The sequence below is a fragment of the Achroia grisella genome, unplaced genomic scaffold (assembly GCF_030625045.1).
Source record: "Achroia grisella isolate CSIRO2021 unplaced genomic scaffold, CSIRO_AGI_Agris_v1 utg5850, whole genome shotgun sequence".
Classification (NCBI taxonomy): domain Eukaryota; kingdom Metazoa; phylum Arthropoda; class Insecta; order Lepidoptera; family Pyralidae; genus Achroia; species Achroia grisella.
In genome coordinates this window covers 372,768-388,524 of record NW_026712951.1, presented here as the reverse complement: position 1 = coordinate 388,524, position 15,757 = coordinate 372,768, and the positions used below count along the sequence as shown (strand labels likewise).

The window sequence follows — 15,757 nt, the reverse complement described above, 5'->3', positions numbered from 1 at the left end:
ATCCCGAAACTAATAATTGTCTTTTCAGTAATAATCTATACATATAAATAAAATTGAAACGTCTGTATGTAATATTGATATAACCGTTCTACTACATACATATGAATATAAATACGGTACATACACCAGAATAATTTTTTTTACAATTTATGTCTGTCTGTCTGTTTGTGCTGACTCATCTCTGAAATGGCTGGACCGATTTTGACAGGACTTTTATTGGCCGGTACGGATGTAATAAGGAGTAACTTAGCCTACTTTTATTTTAGAAAAATAAAGTTACTTCTAGTTTAATAATAAAACAATTAAATGAAGCCTGTGATGGGGTGTGACGTGAAGTCATACAAACTGCAGTAGGTATCGTATTGCTCGCTAAACTCTGTCGTGTAGACGGAGAAAAGTTCCCAACGGTGGTAGAAAATGTTCATCTGTAATTAATAAAGAGTCCGCACCATCGCCCAGCCCAGCTCAGCCCAGCGTCACTCAGCGACTACAAGGGAAAGTTTTAAATGTATCGGATGGGAGCCGGGATGCAATTGATATAGTGCACTTACTCGTTAGTTGCCGATGCGACGTACGGAAAGTTTAAATATCGTTTAGTTATACAGAAATAAACCATTCGAAATACTAAAGTAACCTCTTTTTATTTTTGTCATTATAATGTTTGTATATTTTTTTTTTTTCGAACTACTCTAATGCTGTTGGCCGCAGCTGGCCTTTACAGCTTCACCGGACGTTAGGGGGCGAGTGCAGATGGCACTCCAAACCCGCGGAAGGACTTATGGAGCGGCTGAAGGCCAACTCCTGCCCGACGGATACGACTTTAGTCTGAGGGCACCACTAGGGGTTCGAACCTCGGCTCAGGCCGTCGTAATTTCGATCCCCGTTTGAATTGGACGGAGGATCGATCGGAGGGGGCGATCGACGTAATTAGCAATGAGACATGTCGTATATATAAGTGGGCAGTGACGCGCGTTGGGCACAGAGTAATGCTTGTAACTATGACCGGGCACAGACTAGCCATGTATGTAGTTCATAGTGCTGTATCTATGACCCTAACAAATCCCCCTTCCCCACAATGCTGTTAACATTTGTTATCAATGTAGATTAATAATCTCATAGCGAGCAATGTACCTTGTCGGTCTGACCTCGTCTGGAAACCATCGTGAGAAATTCATTGTAAATTTCCTACGATGTGCTAACTGGCCTGACCTCATGCTCATCTTATCATCCTCCACTGGTGCCCCGCCAGCGTAAACCGTTAGCGCAGGCGGGAGCACCATTCCATTATCATCCATAAATATTAAACTTAATCAAAACATATATTAATTAAAGAAAAGGTATTATTTTTTAAACTTTGCCAGAGTCCTACTCTTCAACTGAACCGCAGCTGACTTTCACTATGCCTAATACAACAATCTTAACCATTTTAGAAGTTTTCGGCCGAAAGGAAAGGTTTAACGAAATTAGCTCTGACTTGCGGACTATAGTATTAGCAACCACATTTACTGAGCAAAGCCTATTACTCACTAAACGATTACTTGAATGACGAGCGTGCATGGCAATAGTTGTTCATGCACGAGATTTTCATTTAATGTTAGACATAGACACCTACATAAATATACATTGTAAATAAAGTGGCTTAAAAAAAAAGTAATTCAATTGAGTTTCTTGCCAGTTCTTCTCAATTGGATCTACATATATACCGAACTGGACGGTAGGGAAAAAATGATAATGTAAAACTTGACGTTCATAAGCGGCTAAAATGTCCTACATGAATAAATGATTTTTGTATTTTGAATAACAACCACCCTTATATAATGTAATAGACAAATCAACAATATTTATTGTATATACACATTTTCATCTGGTTCCAATGAAACTGAGCTTGTAATTTGTTAAATTCCTGATAGATATATAGATACACATTCTCATCTGGTTCCAATGAAACTGAGCTTGTAATTTGTTAAATTCCTGATAGATATATAGATACACATTCTCATCTAGTTCCAATGAAACTGAGCTTGTAATTTGTTAAATTCCTGATAGGTATATAGATACACATTCTCATCTAGTTCCAATGAAACTGAGCTTGTAATTTGTTAAATTCCTGATAGATATATAGATACACATTCTCATCTAGTTCCAATGAAACTGAGCTTGTAATTTGTTAAATTCCTGATAGATATATAGATACACATTCTCATCTGGTTCCAATGAAACGGATCTTGTAATGTATTAAATTCCTGATAGATATATAGATACACATTCTCATCTGGTTCCAATGAAACTGAGCTTGTAATTTGTTAAATTCCTGATAGATATATAGATACACATTCTCATCTAGTTCCAATGAAACTGAGCTTGTAATTTGTTAAATTCCTGATAGGTATATAGATACACATTCTCATCTAGTTCCATGAAACTGAGCTTTTAATTTGTTAAATTCCTGATAGATATATAGATACACATTCTCATCTGGTTCCAATGAAACTGAGCTTGTAATTTGTTAAATTCCTGATAGATATATAGATACATATTCTCATCTAGTTCCAATGAAACTGAGCTTGTAATGTATTAAATTCCTGGTAGATATATAGATACACATTCTCGTCTAGTTCCATGAAACAAAGCTTGTAATTTGTTAAATTCCTGATAGAGATTTTCAGATTTAAATGTCATGAAAATTTTAATCCACAAGTTGAAATTTAGGCAGCGAGGTGAGAGTTTTGCGACGCTGGCTTAGTGCGGACGTGTGTCGCAAATTCGGGCGGGGTTGTTGAATGATGAGGGTTTCCGGCGGGGTGCGACCAAGGTATGGGCTATTAATTAATACTTACTGCTAAATATACCCAGTGAACTCTGGGAACAGTTGCTATGCAAATCAACTTTCACTGTTGTTTACAATACTTACATTATGACAACCTCGGTGGTATAGCGCTTTAGCAACTGGCACCGCTTTACTTCCGATGATCGTGGATTCCATTCCTTGCACGGCCAAACATTTGTATTCATGAGTATGATTGTTTATATCGGTCTGGGTGTTTTCTATATATAATATGTATGTATGTATTTATGAAAAAAATATATCTATGTATTTGTAACAGTTGTCTAGTACCCATAACACAAGCTTTAGCTTTAAAGCTTTAAAGCTAAAGCTTGTGTTATGTTTAAGCGCCATCTAGACCTTGTGTCTAGATGAGACCTAAGTTATAAGAAGAAATTATATTTTATATTGTTATAAATATGTTTCAGTACAGACCATTGAACTTGGCACCCATTTAGATCTCACCTCTTTTGTCGTAGAAGTCAACAATCAAGGCATATATCATAATATTAAACTCGGCTATCATTTCACAATTATGTTTTTGATAGGATTAATTCTACACCCAAGGGGATAAAATAGCGGATGAAAGTTTGTATGAAACTTCGACAATTTTAAACCGATCGGGCTGAGACTTAGCATGCATAAAGCTATTATGACGTAAGCATCTCCTAAGAAAGGATTTTGATAAATTCCACCCCTAAGGGGATAAATTAAGGCGAGCGACGCCTCGAGCAAAAGCTAGTTTGTTATAAAAAATAAACATGTACTTAAGATGCAATAGTCCGCTGAGTGAGATCGTGACTGCGACGACGCGGCGCCGCGCCTTCGATCTCGGTACATACATGCACATTCATGACAATGGTGGTCAAGTGCGAACTTGTATCTATATATTTATTTCTATACTAGCTGTACCCGCAACTTCCTCCGCGTGGAATTTAACTTTATTTTTCTAAAATAAAAGTAGCCTAAATTACTCCTTATTACATCAGCTACCTGCCAAGAAAAGTCCCGTCAAAATCAGTCCAGCCAATTCTGAGATTAGCCGGAACAAACAGACAGACAGACAAAAATTGTATAAAATGTTATTTTAGTATATGTATGGTATTTATATTCATATGCATGTAGTAAAAAACGGTTATTTAAATATTACAAACAGACACTCCAATTTTATTTATATGTATAGACTACAACTAGTTATCGTCCCGGCTTTGCACGGGCGTACATGTATTATATATATTTAAACCTTCGTCTTAAATCACTCTATATATAATAAAAAAAAACCGTTTCAAAATCCAATGCGTAGTTTTAAAGATTTAAGCATACATACATAGGGTCAGACAGCGACAGCGACTTTGTTTTATACTATATAATGATGATGGTCCAATTCAAACGGGTATCGAAATTATAACGGCCTAAGCTGAAGTTAGGTACAGAGACGTAGTCACTAACTGTGGGCCTCATGAATAAGCTCAGTCACTTAGAGGGCAAGGGCGTGGACTATTCTAGGAGTTTCTCTGCGTGATCAAAAAAGAGGAAATCCGCAGAAGAACCAGAGTGACCGACATAGCCCGAAGAATTGCGAAACTGAAGTGGCAATGGGCAGGGCACATAGCTCATAGGACAGATGGCTGTTGGGGCAATAAAGTCCTCAAGTGGCGACCGCGGAGCGAAAGACGCAGCATGAAGGCCTCCAAGGTGGACCGACGATCTGGTCAAGATCGTTCGAAGGCATTGGACGCGTGCAGCGCTGGACTGATCGTCGTGAAGATCTTTGGGTGAGGCCCTTGTTCAGCAGTGGATGTCTTCCAAGCTGAAATGGTAATGATGATGAGCCGAGGTTCGAACCCCTAGCGGTACCCTCAGTCTAAAGTTGTATCCATCAGGCGGGAGTTGGCCTTCAGCCGCTCTATAAGTCCTTCCTTTGGTTTGGAGTGCCATCTGCACTCGCCCCCTATCGTCCGGTGAAGCTGTAAAGGCAGCTGCGGATAACAGCATTAGAGTAGTCCGAAAAAGACCATCTGATGGTAAACGGTTACCATCAAAAAATAATCAGTTTATATAAAACAACTGCGGACCTCTAAAAATATAATAGTGTGACGTCACGAGCAGGCGTTATCATGAACACCTTTTAAGTCTACCAAACAATGAGCTGGTCTCCATCCGGGGACAATATTACTGTCCAATGGTCATATGACCATATATAACGACTCACGACCCACATTTAATAGTTTAACAGAACGTTGCATTAGTAGAGCGGCCATTGACCGATGTAAAGGGTTTTAAACGTGACCATCGTGGTGATAGACAACACTAGAATAGAATAGAATAGCATAGAACAGAATAGAACAGAATAGAAATCATTTATTCAATAAACTTAATTTAAGCACTTTTCAATAGTCGTAGTTACCACTCTTTTAATCTACCGCTCATTTGGAAAGCAAATTTTTCAAATAAAACATAGAAAATTCAAATAAATAAAAAGATATACCTAAGTGTAGATGAAAATATCACATTGTAAAATACATATACATACATATAAATTATATTGGATTATTTAAACTTTTTTTTTGGAAGATCTCTCTTATTTCAAGTTCTCGTTTAATTTAGTTGTCTAGTAATTCTCGTTTCAATCTATCTTTAAAACTAGATTTCGACATTACTTATTGGGACATTATTATATACTAGCTTTTTTCCGCGGCTTCGCTCGCGTTAATTTATCTCCTTATATTTGTATCTATTACTATGTTGCAATATGCTTACACTGTCGATTGTAATCTCTATTTCATTGTCACATTTGACTAATAGGTCATGTATTTATGTGTGTATGGTATATTTTTGTATATGTATATATATATATATATATATATATATATATATGTATTTATGTATATTTGTAGGTATATTTATGTATATACATGTATATATATTTATTTATGTATATTCTATAAAATATAATATTCTTTACACCGCCAACACTTATCTCTGCACAACTCATGGTTGCCTGGTAGAAAATGCCATTAGGTGTTAAGTCCGCCATATGTACTCTTTACTTATGTATGAAGTATATTAAAGTTATTTAAATAAATAAATAAAAATAAATAAAATTGTATTTCATTGAGGACGAAAAAGTCATCGACCTACGACTTAAACAAAAGTATTGATAAAATAGATTTAAGAATAGAATAGAATAGAATAGAATAGAATAGAAAATCATTTATTCAAATAAACTTACATTGAAGCACTTTTGAATAGTCATCACATTTTATTTTTAATCTACCGCTCGTTCGGAAAGCTGTCTCATCACAAGAAGAACGAGCAAGAAACTTGCGTGTTGCTCTTTTAAATAATTTATTCTTACTTACAGTTCAAGTTTAAGTGTGTGAATACAAACCACCGATTAGCACTAATTCAATTAAATAATAAAATAGAAAAAACATTCAATATACAACAACTGGTTAAACAATTAGTAAGAGAAAATAAGTCATAGTGATTAGAGCAGACCAGTCCACACAAGCAGCACCCGTTCACGAGTATGACGGATGAGCCAGCCATCATTGCGCTCGACCAAGTTTTAGATATTTATTATCATTAAGAATTACAAATAATTCACTTAACATGAGAACTAAACACACAAAACTAACTGTCCCGGCAAACGTTGTTTTGCCTTAAAATAAAAAAAAATAGGGGTGGACTACCCCTAACATTTCGGGGGATGAAAAATAGATGTTGACCGATTCTCAGACCTACTCAATACGCTCACAAAATTTCATGAGAATCGGTCAACCGGTTTCGGAGGAGTATGGGAACGAAAACTGTGACACGAGAATTTTATATATAAGATTAAATATTAGAGGAAATACAAAAGAAGGTACATATAATGCAGACGGTGTAGTAAAAAAAAACCTAAGCAGCAACTACTCGCATAAATGATAACATTTATTGCTTGGCTTATCTCGTCTTTCAGACGGGCCACTGTCCCTTAAACATTTGTACACAATAGGTGCTACAGACAGTCCCCTATGCCGGGGCTGCGTTGTAGCCGAGGAGACGGCCGCTCACGTAATCCTGGAGTGCTTGCAGTGACCACACAACGCAATCAAATCCTCGGAACGGTGAGGTCGCTCCGAGAAGCCTGCGAAGACACCAGAAGACTTCTGCGCTTCTGGGAGGAGCTTGGCTGGCTACGTTAGTAGCCTGGCTCTACACGCACAACGGCCCGAATGAGAGGCCAATTGCGGAAAATGGAGTCCAACCTACAATACACACACACTTGGCTTATCGAGCATAGATGGCGCATAGATAAAATAGATTTCCTTATGAAATATTTACTTTCATTCAATTCACGAATTAAATTTTTATTCTAACAAAGTTATAAATGGACATTGAATTTAATTAAAAATCGCCCGTCAGCTTCTTGTCGTCTAGAATAGAAGGTCGGACGTTTCGTGGAACATTGGGGCTGACGTTCTCAATCAATTTTGGCTTTCACTCACAAATAACTGTAAATTGTTTGTCTGCCGCCAGTTTAAAATTGAACAAAGAAACATTATGTTCATGTTTACTATTAACGTTGTAAAGTTGGCCCCCTGCCCCTTGCATCCTGCCCCTGGCCCCCTGCCCCTGGCCCCCTGCCCCTGTCCCCCTGCCCTCGGCCTCTGTCCGTTGTACAACTGGATACAAGTTTTCAATATTCGTATATCAAATCTTATTTTCTACTGACTGTACCAGCGAATTTAACTTTGTTTTTCTATAATAATTTTAGCTATAATAAGTTACTCATTATTACATTAGCTACATGCCAAAAAAAGTCCCGTCAACATCGGTCCAGCCATTTCAGAGATTAGCAGGAATAAACAGACCGACAGACAGACAGACAAAAATTGTAAAAAATGTTATTTTGGTGTATGTTCGGTATTTATATTCATATGCATGTAGTAAAACATGGTTATTTCGATATTAAAAACAGACGCTCCAATTTTATTTATATGTATAAATGTACTAACTATATATAAATGGACTCACAGTGATTTTGTCTTAAAAGTTCTACTATAATTTTATTGTTTTTACTAAAAGTAGGCAAAAAAACTACATATTACAGGGTAGAAGATTCTATGAATAAAAAGCTATTTGATTTATAATCTGTAGAATCAGCTCCATGAAAACTGTCTGCGCCACGCTCCACTGTAACTTGTTAATGATTATATAGATGTATTCACTCTCAGAGTGGTATCTCAAGTTGTTCTGTGATTTATATGATGAGAGAAAACTGTTTACGATTTTGTTAATGTACAAAAGTTTCGCTCGCGTCCAGTGGCGTAGTTAGGTAACCAAGGGCCCTGGGGCAAATAAAAAAATGGCCTTACTGCTCGGCAGTAGTTTTGCTGTACGGTATTTATATTCATATGCATGTAGTAATAAACGGTTATTTCAATATTACAAACAGACACTCCAATTTTATTTATATGTATAGATATATAGATGAGTCTTGAATTCATTAACTATAAATTTTAAAACTATTTTATAGTATTATTTAAATTATTAACCGGGTCTTAACACGAATAATTTTATGGCAAATAAAGGTATTTACCTCTCTCGACGTTTCCACTAGGTTGCACTAGCCGTGGTCACGAGCTGACTGGAGTAACAGCGATGTCAATGTAGATAGGTGACAGCAGTTTTTTCTTCATCTACCGTCTTCATCTAACTAATTTATAGTAATATAATATATTATGAAACCATTATTATAATAAAATTTCTGCGGGTTTGGAGTGCCATCTGCACTCGCCCGCTATTGTCCGGTGAAGCTGTAAAGGCCAGCCGCGGCCAACAGCATTAGAATAGTCCGAAAAAATAATAGGTCCTTCCTTCCTTTGGTTTGGAGTGCCATCTGCACTCGCCCCCTAACGTCCGGTGAAGCTGTAAAGGCCAGCTGCGGCCAACAGCATTAGAGTAGTCCGAAAAAATAATAGGTCCTTCCTTCCTTTGGTTTGGAGTGCCATCTGCACTCGCCCCCTAACGTCCGGTGAAGCTGTAAAGGCCAGCTGCGGCCAACAGCATTAGAGTAGTCCGAAAAAAAAATAGGTCCTTCCTTCCTTGGTTTGGAGTGCCATCTGCACTCGCCCCCTAACGTCCGGTGAAGCTGTAAAGGCCAGCTGCGGCCAACAGCATTAGAGTAGTCCGAAAAAAAAATAGGTCCTTCCTTCCTTGGTTTGGAGTGCCATCTGCACTCGCCCTCTAACGTCCGGTGAAGCTGTAAAGGCCAGCTGCGGCCAACAGCATTAGAGTAGTCCGAAAAAAAAATAGGTCCTTCCTTCCTTGGTTTGGAGTGCCATCTGCACTCGCCCTCTAACGTCCGGTGAAGCTGTAAAGGCCAGCTGCGGCCAACAGCATTAGAGTAGTCCGAAAAAAAAATAGGTCCTTCCTTCCTTGGTTTGGAGTGCCATCTGCACTCGCCCTCTAACGTCCGGTGAAGCTGTAAAGGCCAGCTGCGGCCAACAGCATTAGAGTAGTCCGAAAAAAAAAATAGGTCCTTCCTTCCTTGGTTTGGAGTGCCATCTGCACTCGCCCTCTAACGTCTGCTGGCCTTTACAGCTGGCCTTTACAGCTTCACCTGTAAAGGCCAGCTGCGGCCAACAGCATTAGAGTCTTCTTCCTCTTAGCTCTGTCCCACTTTATGCGGGGTCGGCTCTCCAAATTTTTCGGCGCCAGGACAATCTGTCCTGGGTTGTCGGGTCGGGCAATTTTTCCGCGGCGACAAGCTTGCTAATTATCGAAAAAATTATCTACCTATTAAAAAAAACCGCTTCAAAATCCGTTCCGTAGTTTTAAAGATTATGCATACATAGGGACGGACAGACAGCCACTTTGTTTTATACTGTGTAATAAGTCATTATTATAATAATTAGTCATTACTCGGCCGGCTTCGCACGAGTGTACATGTGTCAACATGTACACCCGTGCGAAGCCGGGTGAGAAGCTGCTGGCTTATATAAATTGTCTTTCTTGTGTAATTTTAAGATGAAGTCGAAACTCCAGTAGTGCTAATGGTTTCTTCGTGATCTCGCTCTTTGCACTGCTTTAATTAAACAGCGCAGAATGCGAGATCAGATTCTTATTTGTGTTCTCCACAACAAGCTTCATACCTACATATATTATACCAACTCTCTCGTGGCCGAGGTTTTTACATCTTAATTATATATTTACTAGCTTATGCCCGCGGCTGCGCTCGCGTTAATTTATCCCTTTAGGGGTGGAATTTATCAAAATCCTTTCTTAGGGATGACGTAGTCATAGTAGCTTTATGTATGCAAAGTCTCAGCCCGATCGGTTTAAAATTGACAAGTTTCATATAAACTTTCATCTCCTATTTTATCCCCTTGTGGGTAGAATTAATAAAAATCCTTTCTTAGCGGATGGCTACGTCATAATATGTACCTGCATGCCAAATTTCAGCCCGATCCGTCCAGTGGTTTGGGCTGTGCGTTGATAGATGACTATGTCAGTCACCTTTGAGTTATATATATTTAGATAACTAGCTGTACCCTCGACTTCGTCAGCGTGGAAATTAACTTTATTATTCTAAAAAAAAAGTAGCCTAAGTTACTCGTTATTCCAACAGCTATCTGCCAAAAAAATCCCATCAGAATCGGTCCAGCCATTTCAGAGATTAGCCGGAACAAACAGACAGACAGACAAAAATTGTAAGAAATGTTATTCTGGTGTATGTACGGTATTTATAGAAATAGAAATAATCTTTATTCAAATAAACTCATTACAAGCACTTTTGAATAGTCATATTTTGATTGTACCACTCATTCGAAATGCAGATTCATCACAAGAAGAATGAGCAAGAAACTTGTGACAAACATTCATATGCATGTAGTACATAGTACATAGTAAATACGGTTATTTCAATATTACAAACAGACACTCCAATATTATTTATATGTATAGATAACAAGCCAAGAAAATATTCAAGTTACTACAGGTTTTAAATTATTTTTCATTTCATCTGCAGTCTCTGTGAGAGATGTTTGTATGTTTTATAATTAAAATTGCATTTTTTATGTAACTAGTAAAATAGCTGTTTTTAAATCTATACTAATATACATATAACTCAAAGGTGACTGACATAGTGATCTATCAACGTACAGCCCAAACCACTGGACGGATCGGGCTGAAATTTGGCATGCAGGTAGATGTTATAACGTAAACATCCGCTAAGAAAGGATTTTGATTAATTCTACCCCCAAAGGGATAAAACAGGGGATGAAAGTTTATATGAAACTTTGTCAATTTGAAACCGATCGGGCTGAGACTTTGCATGCATAAAGCTACTATGACGTAGGCATCCCCTAAGAAAGGATTTTGATGAATTCCTCCCCTCAGGGGATAAATTAACGCTTCTTTACCATCAGATGTTTCGTATACTTGTCGCCATCGTAATAAAAAAATAGGGAGACAGTAACAGCAAGAATGATTATGTATTGTTAATCGTAAAAACAATTTGGGAACTCGATAATTGAGAACGTAACAGCTCTATATTTCACCCTGATAACGTTTACGATCATGACAAAGAACTTGAATACAAATATCAGCAGCGTGGATAAGTCACAATTATTTCGTTGTGCATCACTGAACCGACTCATAGAAAGAAAGAAAGAAAGAAAAACATTTATTGTCAACCATTTTTACATATACATATATACATACATACATACACACTTAGAACAATTACAATAATAATTTATCTTATATTATTTCTAAATATGGTTGGCAACATGGCTGACACTCAGCATATGCCGTGACAGCTAACTGTCACAGCGCTGGTATTCTGTGCCTGCCATTAGTGACAACACGTACAGGGGCCGTATTATGAACTCTTATTCCCATTCAGTTTACGGCTTAAACTGAACTGCCTGGCGATTTCGTATTACGAACGCTATTAGCCAGCCAGTCAGCGGTCACGTGACAGCTGAACGTCTTCTGCCCGAAAACTGACCGGCTATTTCGTATTATGAGCGTTTCATTTGACAGATCTAAGCGGACGCAACTGTCAAAAAGACCGTTTAAAAACAATTCAGTTTACGGTGGCTTCATATTAGCTTTTATAGAATTGTTTTCTAATTTATAGCTTCATTATTGTAATTTGGTTATTATTTCTATTTCTATGTCAGTTTTTATTATGTTTAAAACATGTTTGTGCAGTTATTTCGATTGTTTTTGTTTCGTTTTAATTTTAATTATGTGTGATGAACTCGAAGTATTGGAGTTTTTGGAAATGTGTGCACCCTACGAAAAAGAAGTAAGGAAAGTGAAAAGACGGTGATTACGCGACCAATCCAATCAAAATGAACAATTTAGAAAACGTTATAATCTAAATAAAGATTTGGTGCGTAATATGCGTGCGAACTCATATGCCGGTATCATCGAAATTTACAGACCTACCAGTGGAAACTAAGGTATAATGTATTGTAATTATTTCACTAAATCACTAGCTGACTATGTCAGGTTTTAGTAGGATTATTATTTATGCTACAGGCATATTTATCAACGGCCTATTAGTGATATTGCTGTTCATTCTTTAGTACAGCCAATGGCAAATAACCGATTTATTGCATTTACCCAACATCCAAAAGTAAATACATATATAAAATTCCAAGGACATCTGAGTAAAGGATAGATAATAAATATTCAAAGGTATCTATTTCTATACAATTAGCAACTCTATGAGTACCATGTAACATACCATATGATATAGTGATAATATATATGGTAAAATGTATGCATACAAGTAAAGCCTAGAAAGCAAGTATACAAGTATACAACAGTCTGATGATGTGCAGTCTCTCCGGCACTTTCCTCCGAGGACAATTAATTAAATTAAATTAATTATATTTTAGGTTTTATAATTGGAATTTGGAATGCTGGGTGTATTGGGCTGTATTTGACTGTACACATGCCACCCCATTGTAAATTAAGAAGAGATATTACTGTAGAAAACAATACCATTCATTAAATATATAATTGGTAAGTGAAATATAAATTAAAAGACATGTTTAATAATATAAGCACTTTTAATATCTTTTTTTAATATAATTATATACATTAACAATAAACAAGATTTTAGACATGCAAAATATGTTAATGATTATACATCTCTAAAGCTACTTATATACTAACAATAAATTGTTTACTTAAATATTAAATGACCATAACACTTAGACATATGTTTCAAATAATATTTATCCATTAATTATTCTCTTATGTTTCAAATAATCTTCATCTATGTAATTAATCTGGAAAAAAAATTTAGGTTAGTAATGCTGACATGGAGATTATAAGTGTGGATGCCAACTGGAACTGGAGCTACTCATGACATTTGGGCAAAGCAGAGGCATTAGGCAACATCTAGAGGACTTAAGCTGGAATAAATCCTTATGATTACTTGGTAAGCACAAAATTTTATTATGAAACTATAAACATCATTAAATCTAAGCTCTAAACTTCAGTAATTTAGAAACATAGTTATTTATCAGCACCAACAGTTATTGTGCTGTGTTTTTAATGAAATAATACTTTTTGTAAATAAATATTAATATTATAGTATATAATATGTTGTTTTTTTTTTAGGAGATCCAGGATATGCTTTGGAGAAGTATACTCCCATCTCAAATGTTATATCAGGACCACAAGAAGCATATTACACTGTAAGAACATGGAATATCATTGAGAGCACAATTGGGCTTCTAGATTTAGATGCCTACATGTACTTTGAGCTCTTATAGAGAACTAAATGAAGGTCTAGCTGCTAGACAAACCCATGTTGTTTAGTTGTGGAACTAAGAAATTGAAACATTTATAAATAATAATATTGTTAATAGCTCAATGTTTTAATTATTTGTTTTTATAATAAATGATATAGGTACATTATTTATGTCTTTTATTGGTAGTTATAATTAAAGGGATATGATAATTTTATTATATACTAGTAATACCTATGACTTTGTCCATATGGCATACCTAGTTTTTGTTAAAATAAATAAAATATCTCAAATAAAAGCAACTTGTTACTCCTTTACACAACTCATTACATATGACAGTGAAAGTATCCCTCAAATTTGGCCCAGCTGTTTCAAAGATTAGCAAGAACAAACAAATGGACAGACAACTATTTTTTTTTAATGTCATTTATCTTACCTTCTATATGTATGCATTTACTGAAAAGCTGTTGTATGGTGAACTTCAAAATTACAAACAGATACTTCAATTTATTTGCATAGATACATGTATTTCAGATTTTACTGAGATTCCTATTAAATGAAATAAATTAAAATTCAGATGGTTACCTTATAACACTTAAACTTGACAATCCTTTCCAGTCTTTAAAACCCCTAAGGAGTGTAATTGTTGAGCGACGTCCTCACACAAGCGATTGGTATGGTATTCTTGGGCGGACTTATTAAAGCCACTTGCCATTTCCCTATGGGATTTTAAAAATCCCATATAATTTCAAATTACCGGTACGATACACGACGTAGGCGAGAGGTTTCAGTCCGTGATCTACAATTTAGTTAGATATATATACAAATATAAACATTTAAATATTTGCATCATTTTAAAAAACATTACTAAGAAAATGTTAGGAATACTTACGTTACATTAGGTATATTTTTCACAACAATTGAATTATTAAATTTAACTTGCGTATAAAGTCATGGAAAGGCTAAGTTTCAAATTGTACATTAAAATCAGAATTAAGTACTTTGCGCGGAATTTTAAGTAGATGCACAAAGTTCGTTTGGATATTATAATGAAAATATTTTTTACTAATAAATCCGAATTATTAAAAAAGACAATAAAACTGTCTGGAATATTTTTGTATATTACACAAATTCTACCATTGTATCTTAATTACTGTTTTCTATATTTAATTTACATTTATTTAATTAATATTTTGTCCAAAAAGTGACACACAAAAACTCAACTTAACGTTGCAACGAATGTATGCGTATCCGAACGCAGCGCGAGAAAATCCACTAACCAGCCAGAGACAAACTATCCAGGCAGAATACGGTTTGAATTTGGACCCTCATAATACGAAAAAGAACAATTCAGTTTAAGGCCGTAAACTGAACTGCCTGGAAACTGACTGGATTTTAAAGAGTTCATAATACGCCCCCAGCTCGATATCAGTTTTTTGACCTTTGACATCTGTCAGATGTCATTATTGTTACTGACAGCAAAATTTTTACACGTGTTCGAGACCTGCCACGTACACAATTACAATTTTAAAATTAATATTAAGGAACAGAAAAATACTACAGTTACTAAAATACTACAAGCACAACAAGAAAAAACACAACACAGAGGGATTATTCTCCGCTACATCAAGCCACCATCCACTGCCGTGCCCATCGTGCAGATCCAAAAGGTAATTTAATTTAATTAGACAATTTTTGACTATTAATAAGATGTTCTCTAAGACATTTACTAAAACTATATTTTGTGGTACTATAGACGTAGTAATTAGCGGAGTAGTTTACCAAGTATCGGGCAGAAGCTAGTAACACATAAGAATAATAAAAGAAAACACAAAACACTTTAACTTACTTGAAATAAGAACATAAAATAAACATTAAAATACATGTTAGGTGCCACAGTGATACGAAAGGTTTGAGCTACTCAGTGAACAATTTGCTCAACGAGCAAAACGCTGATTTCCAGTAGCAGCCCAGTTGTGCGATCGCGTGCAGCGACATACTATATTAATCTTTGTTTATTATATGTTATATAAGTCAGTGTATCGTGCTCTATCATCATCATCATCTCAGCGTGGACGACGTCCACTGCTGAACAGAGGCCCCGAAGATCTCCACAACGATCGGTCCTGCGCTCCTCGCATCCATCGCCTTCCAGCGATCTCGACCAGAT

The 15,757-nt window shown here is 36.2% G+C and overlaps 1 long non-coding RNA gene across 1 annotated transcript; it reads left to right on the top strand.

Moving 5' to 3' along the window:
• Positions 1–11,682: 11,682 nt before the first annotated feature.
• LOC131848755 (uncharacterized) lies at positions 11,683–13,701 on the top strand. The gene is made up of 4 exons (XR_009357773.1): positions 11,683–12,285; positions 12,727–12,853; positions 13,140–13,274; positions 13,457–13,701. It is a non-coding gene; the product is annotated as an uncharacterized LOC131848755 (long non-coding RNA).
• Positions 13,702–15,757: the final 2,056 nt, after the last annotated feature.